At 39.5% G+C, this 6,000-nt stretch overlaps 1 protein-coding gene across 1 annotated transcript in view; it reads right to left on the bottom strand.

The window, feature by feature from the left end:
- Positions 1-1,496: 1,496 nt before the first annotated feature.
- zbtb26 (zinc finger and BTB domain containing 26) overlaps positions 1,497-6,000 on the bottom strand; it is a 28,212-nt gene continuing 23,708 nt past the window's right edge. The window contains exon 3 of the transcript XR_005458483.1: positions 1,497-1,676. The gene's annotated coding sequence lies outside the window, so the exon portion shown is untranslated. The remainder of the gene's footprint in view (positions 1,677-6,000) is intronic.

Here is a 6,000-nt window from a genome sequence, read left to right as displayed (position 1 = left end):
CACCTTGTGTATAAAGCATAGTGTTATCTACTTTGATGTTTATTTAAAGGATCATGCAAATTACTTTAATGACAAATAATAGACAGCAAGTTTATGAATTATGGAACCCATGCGAACAGAAATGATGTCTGGGACGGGTTTGGTACGTTTCGGCGTGGCCAGTTCGGCGTGGCCAGTTCGGCGTAGCCGATTCGACGTAGGAATTTTTCGGCGGAGGGACGTTTCGGCGTCAAATTAGTTATAGTCGCAAAATGTTTGTGCAGCCCATTTCTTGTATCTTTTCCTTCCAGCCGCCTCAGATATCGTGTTTGTGCACCAAACCGGGTCTCTTAAAGAAAGGCACCAACATTAAACTCTTAAAGAAAGCCGGTGTTACTGAAAGTATTGAAGCAGCTGCCCAGTGATCTACACTGCTGTCTGACTTAACACATTGTGTAAAGTCACAATATCTTCAGTAACACCGGCTGTATAAAGTCAGACCCGGTTTGGTGCTCCGCGGGGAGCTTATGGACCCCAACTGTCAGTTGTGTCAATTTCAGCGGCCGGCTCACTTTGATCCGGAGAGGGAAGCTGCTCTCTCACTGAAGCAATCAGCGGCCGCTGAAATTGACACTGCCGGCTGCTCTCCCTCCAATCAGAAACATTAAAACTTAAAAGTTGGATTGGAGAGAGAGAGCAGCCGGCAGTGTCAATTTCAGCGGCCGCTGATTGCTTCAGTGAGAGAGCAGCTTCCCTCTCCGGCCGCTGAAATTGACACTGTTTTAATTAGATCCACGATGGGGGTTTTAAATTTATTTAAAAATCTATGCTAGCGCTTCCCATTGAGAGTCTACGGGGGTCTGACCTCTCCCCCCGCCCCCAGTAGACTCTCAATGGGAAGCGCTAGCATAGATTTTTAAATAAATTTAAAACCTCCATCGTGGATATCCGCGGCTCGGATGCAACGCGGGTGGCTGTCTTGGACCCCAACACCCGCGTTATATAGGGGGACTACTGTATAACTAATTTGACGTCCCTCCGCTGAAAAACTCCTCCGCCGAATCGGCCACGCCGAAACGTCCCATTCCAATCGGCTACGCCGAACTGGCCCCGCCGAATCGGCCACGCCGAAACGTCCCATTCCAATCGGCTACGCCGAACTGGCCCCGCCGAATCGGCCACGCCGAAACGTCCCATTCCAATCGGCTACGTCGAACTGGCCCCGCCGAATCGGCCACGCCGAAACGTCCCATCCCCGTCTGGGACACAGCAGATACTGGGACTGTGGTATATATTGATCCATTTGTACAACACTACTTCAGCCTAACGTGCACACCTCCCCACCCACCACCACTGCTCACTTTTTGTGGAAGCTGCAGTGATATTACAAATGTGATATTTTTGTACAGCTATACAATCCTGCATGCAGCACGATTGCTTCAGCTACATTAGTTTATGTCCCTGCTGCATATACGTGGGATGCTTTGTTGCACACAGTAAATACAAGGCTCAATAACTTCATTTACAAAGCAGTTTATTTTTAAGTGAACTTGTTTTCCAGTGAATAAATCTGAATACTGCTATTGTAAAAAAAATCCTATCATTTGCAGTAATATTACACCACCAGGAATGTGTAAATCAGGTATTACAGAAAAGAGGACTTTTATTTTCATCAGTGCATCTGTTAGAGTTAACTGCTAGAATAAAACAAATAGAAAAAGTTATAATTGATTTATTCACATAACATATGCAAAAAATAAAAAAATAAAATCTTTTAACATTTGTGTACACACTGTACCATAATGAAACTACATTTTGACTTTTAAGTACTAAACGTGCCTCTTAAACACAATTTCATCAGATGTATTTTTGATTTAGAATTTGAAAAATAAAGATTGCCAGTCATTTTAGTCCTTTTGATGCTTGTTTGATGCTCTCAGCCAGATTCTGGAGCAAATCAGAGTTCAGCGATCAAATTCTACTCCAGCAGACTTTGAGCCCAAATTTAAACATTGTAATGTAGTCGAGGATACGGCTGAAAACAAAATCAATGTAATTCTGCAAGAGGACACCTAGACATTTTTAAAGTAAATGTACTAATCTACTCAAGAATGACAGCAAAGACAGTTATTGACTTCAAGTACCTTGGAAATAATGGTTGGATCAAGAAAGGATCATGAGAAGTCACACATTTTAGATTATGTCTCAATCTTAAATTTATACAGCTGCAAATCCCAGTCCGGAAGGTAGCATTTTAAAAATATCAAAAACTTGTTTGCAGGACATGGTACAAGTACTAAAATCACAGCTTAGAAGAATTCTCACTACTTCTACGCAATTAGGCCAAGTGACAAATACATCACCAGGCGAACCAAAAATTAGTTGGTCAAGTAAGCCAAATAAATGAGATATCCAACTAGGCGCTATACCAGTCAAAATGCGCAGTGCAACTAAGGGACACCCAAGCAAGTTGAAATACAATTAATGTATTGTCCAATGTATTAGTCAAAACTCAAGTATTCCTGGATAATATCTGAAATATTGTCCAAAACAAAACATTATTTTGGCCAAACCAATTGAAATGTTTTTTTCTGTTGGAAACAAGAGTTTTGGATCAATATAAAGTAGAATGGAAACTGCCCCATTCTCGACCCTTTTTTTACCCAAGAATTTTCAAATTTAGCACTGATTTAGCTAAAATAGACAACAACCTTTGCTGCAATCTTATAACTTTGATCCTTGTTCATAAGCTATTTTCTGTCCCTACGAACAAGGCAATGTACTTGTATCATGTACCCAGTGTCAAATATCTGAGTGACAGGCAAGGGAGGGACAAGAGATGACTAATTTTCCAACATTTTCTTCCCTTGGTGCCTTAGCTGAGGAATGTCACCTTAATACCTGGAGAAACGAACAGATCTAAAGATCCACCCAATCATTACGATATAGCAGCTTTAAAAAAAAATACGCATTCTGATGTTGAAAAAGACCTTGAGATCTCCAGAAATAGGGGACACTCTGCAGATCGCTTTACCGTTGACACATAATTTTTCTCGGAACATTTAATGCATTTTTGTAAGTTAATATAAACTTTATGCACTTTTACTGGTTGTAATATGGTTAGAAACAAAATTAATTCATTCCACTGCAGTCACACATATCCATAATTGATGAGAACTAGGATTCCACAGCTCAGGAGAATGTTGCAACATTTTAAAGTTACAAAGGTAAAAGTACATGTATGTCACAGATACTGTCCCAAATGAGGTATATGCTAATGTGCCAGGTAACCCAAAAATCTATTTTCAGGACCAATAGTGTCAAAGGATACTGAACTAACAGTAGTGACATTGCATATAGTACTAGAAAGTTGTGGATAAACTATTACAAACTGTACTATTTAACTGCTGGTAAAAATGAACATACCTTTTCAGTTTAAAAACTTTGAAATAAAGTCTTCTGCGAACCAGAAGAATTTAGAAAAGACCCAAAATGGCAACTCTTTACATAGTGTTTGCAATTTAATTAGACAATAAAAGCAAATTGATAAACCACCTCTGTTGTATGAATCTGCAAATTCAAAGCCTACTAAGTATTAATTAGGGCTGGAAACTTTGATGAGCTAGAAGTTATAATGGAATCTTCATTATTCACACATTCATTATTTTGGTTCCAGATCTCGCCTCATGGCACAGTCTGTTAGCACCAATCTCCTCCTTTATAACCTCACGCTCAAAGAATCTATATTCAGTTGGTTACTTGTAATTCCTGTACCTACATGAAAGTGAGGAAGTGTTAATTGACTCAATTTACCAAAGCCCTCCCAATTGTGATGGCTGATAGAAGTTGTGCTTGCCGTACATATTGACTTTAATATACATTAAGCCTATAGGAAGCTGATGTACATCAGTGAAACTGATCTTTAAAAATTCCCTCAGCTATGATAAATCAGGAATTCAACTAGTATTGCTGGAAACAAATGAAAGGAACCTGGGAATTGTCCAGTATGATTGGAATTATTTGAGATTCCTTATCCAAAATGCTTGGGGCCAAGTGTGTATCGGATTTTGGAATTTTTAGATTTCGGAATATGCTGCGCACGTGCTGTGCACATTGCGAATTGCGTATGTGTGGAACGTTGGGAACTGTGCATCACCCAAGAACCTTGTGGGATTTCCCACTCATGACATCGCGTCAGCGCTCGAAAAAAAAAAGTGCGGATTGCAGAATGTTTCAGTTTTCGGATAAGGGATGCTCAACCTGCAAATAGTTTTCGATTGGTAGAATAGTCAGGTCATTCTATTTCCTTCCGAGCTTCTCCAATCCACAACCAAGAGCGTGATCAAAGTGATATTTGCAGCTGCTCTAATCTGAAGACAAGTAATGCTAAGTGACACATTGCGCCCACCCTATCCCTATAAATGTCTCCTCACAGATGACACTGACCAAAATTAGAAATTCTACCGCTGGGGAAAACGTGGAAGGAAAAGTCCACATCTTGCACCACGCTGAGGACTGAAGCGGTGCATCACGCTAATATTAGCGAAACAATAAAAGAACTACTGTTGAGATAAAACTTCAAGCATGCAAATGAATCATCCCATTCACTGATTTGCTCCTCTTTCCTCTCCAGAAATTCAAAAGCTCTTTAGTTCATAAATGTTAGCTTTGCAAGGATTTATCCATAATCCCTTCAGCAGATTTATATTCAATGCCCATAAAGTAATTTGACAGGAGGAGAAGGGGGATGGGAATGCAGATGAAGAATGTATTCTTTAACCAAATAATTTTAATAATTAACCAAATAATGTTAATAATGAAGTGATTCTGGATCTCCTTCAACTCCTTTCGGGGGGCTTAGATTTGAATGAAAGCTTCAACAACTACTCAGAGCCTCCAAAAAAAGCAGTGCTGAAAGTATTCAATCGCTTTCAGATGGGGAAAGAAAGAACAGGGAAAATGGGTGCATGGAACCTTATCTCACCGTGCTAAACAGCTCGACTGGCCATACAGAAGGCCACTGATTGCATTAGTGCATACCTTCCTAATTCACTCGACTCACTCTCTAGGTTAATATAGACATAGCCTAAAAAATATAGAATTACACAGGGGAGAACAACCCAACAATTGCTCACCTGGGTCGGGAGTTTCTGCTTTCAGCAAAGTTAGTGATTCAGGTACAAATTGCTTGAGTTTTGAAGGGTGTTATTTTCTCTCAAGTTTCTGCTCAAACTAGTTTGCATATCACCAAAATTTGCCATGAACCAATGCAATCAGGCAGCATTTTGGGAAACCCTCTACTGATAAGAATATTCCACGATACATATATCAGATTGCTTTTGATTAATTTGGCTGAGAATAGGTTTTATCACAAATAATAAGCATTTTTAGTCAGTGTCCAATCCACCACGCAAGTAACCCCATTTTAAATAACTGAAAAATGACTAAAAATATAGAACTATTACTTAATTTAGTGTAGTCAGTTTAAGTAAATACATTATATTTAAAAGCATTTAAAATTATTAGTGTCACAAATAAAATCACTGATTTCTGAAAGCTGTGCCAAGGTCATGGAAGAAATTAATACAAAGTTGAAAAACTGGATTTGTTTTTTTGCTCCTCATTTTCAAGGGAGCAGGAGGGGGAAGGATAAATCAAAATGAATGTTCCAAGATATCCCAATTGAGGTGTCATAGCCAGATAGTCATGAAATTAGCATCACTATAGAGTTGGCTATTGGATACTTGAATATTAGAATCAATTAAGTACATTTCGAGGTGGGGTTAAACGAAAGCTACACAAAATATAAAGCCACAGGGCATTTGTTCCAAATTGTCCATATGGGGATTCTCCCCTCAACTTGAGCCTCGGCCCATCCTTCCTCATTTAACTCTGCATCACGGCAACCCTCTTCCCTTCTCTCCTGCTTCCCTTTAAATACATCTAAACAATTTACCACAACCACTTCCAAATTCACACCACTCTCTATGTAATGGATTCCCCATTTGATTTCTTGGCGAC

The sequence above is a fragment of the Scyliorhinus canicula genome, chromosome 21 (assembly GCF_902713615.1).
Source record: "Scyliorhinus canicula chromosome 21, sScyCan1.1, whole genome shotgun sequence".
Lineage (NCBI taxonomy): Eukaryota > Metazoa > Chordata > Chondrichthyes > Carcharhiniformes > Scyliorhinidae > Scyliorhinus > Scyliorhinus canicula.
Note: the sequence above shows the minus strand (reverse complement) of the source record. Positions and strands in the feature narration are given on the sequence as shown.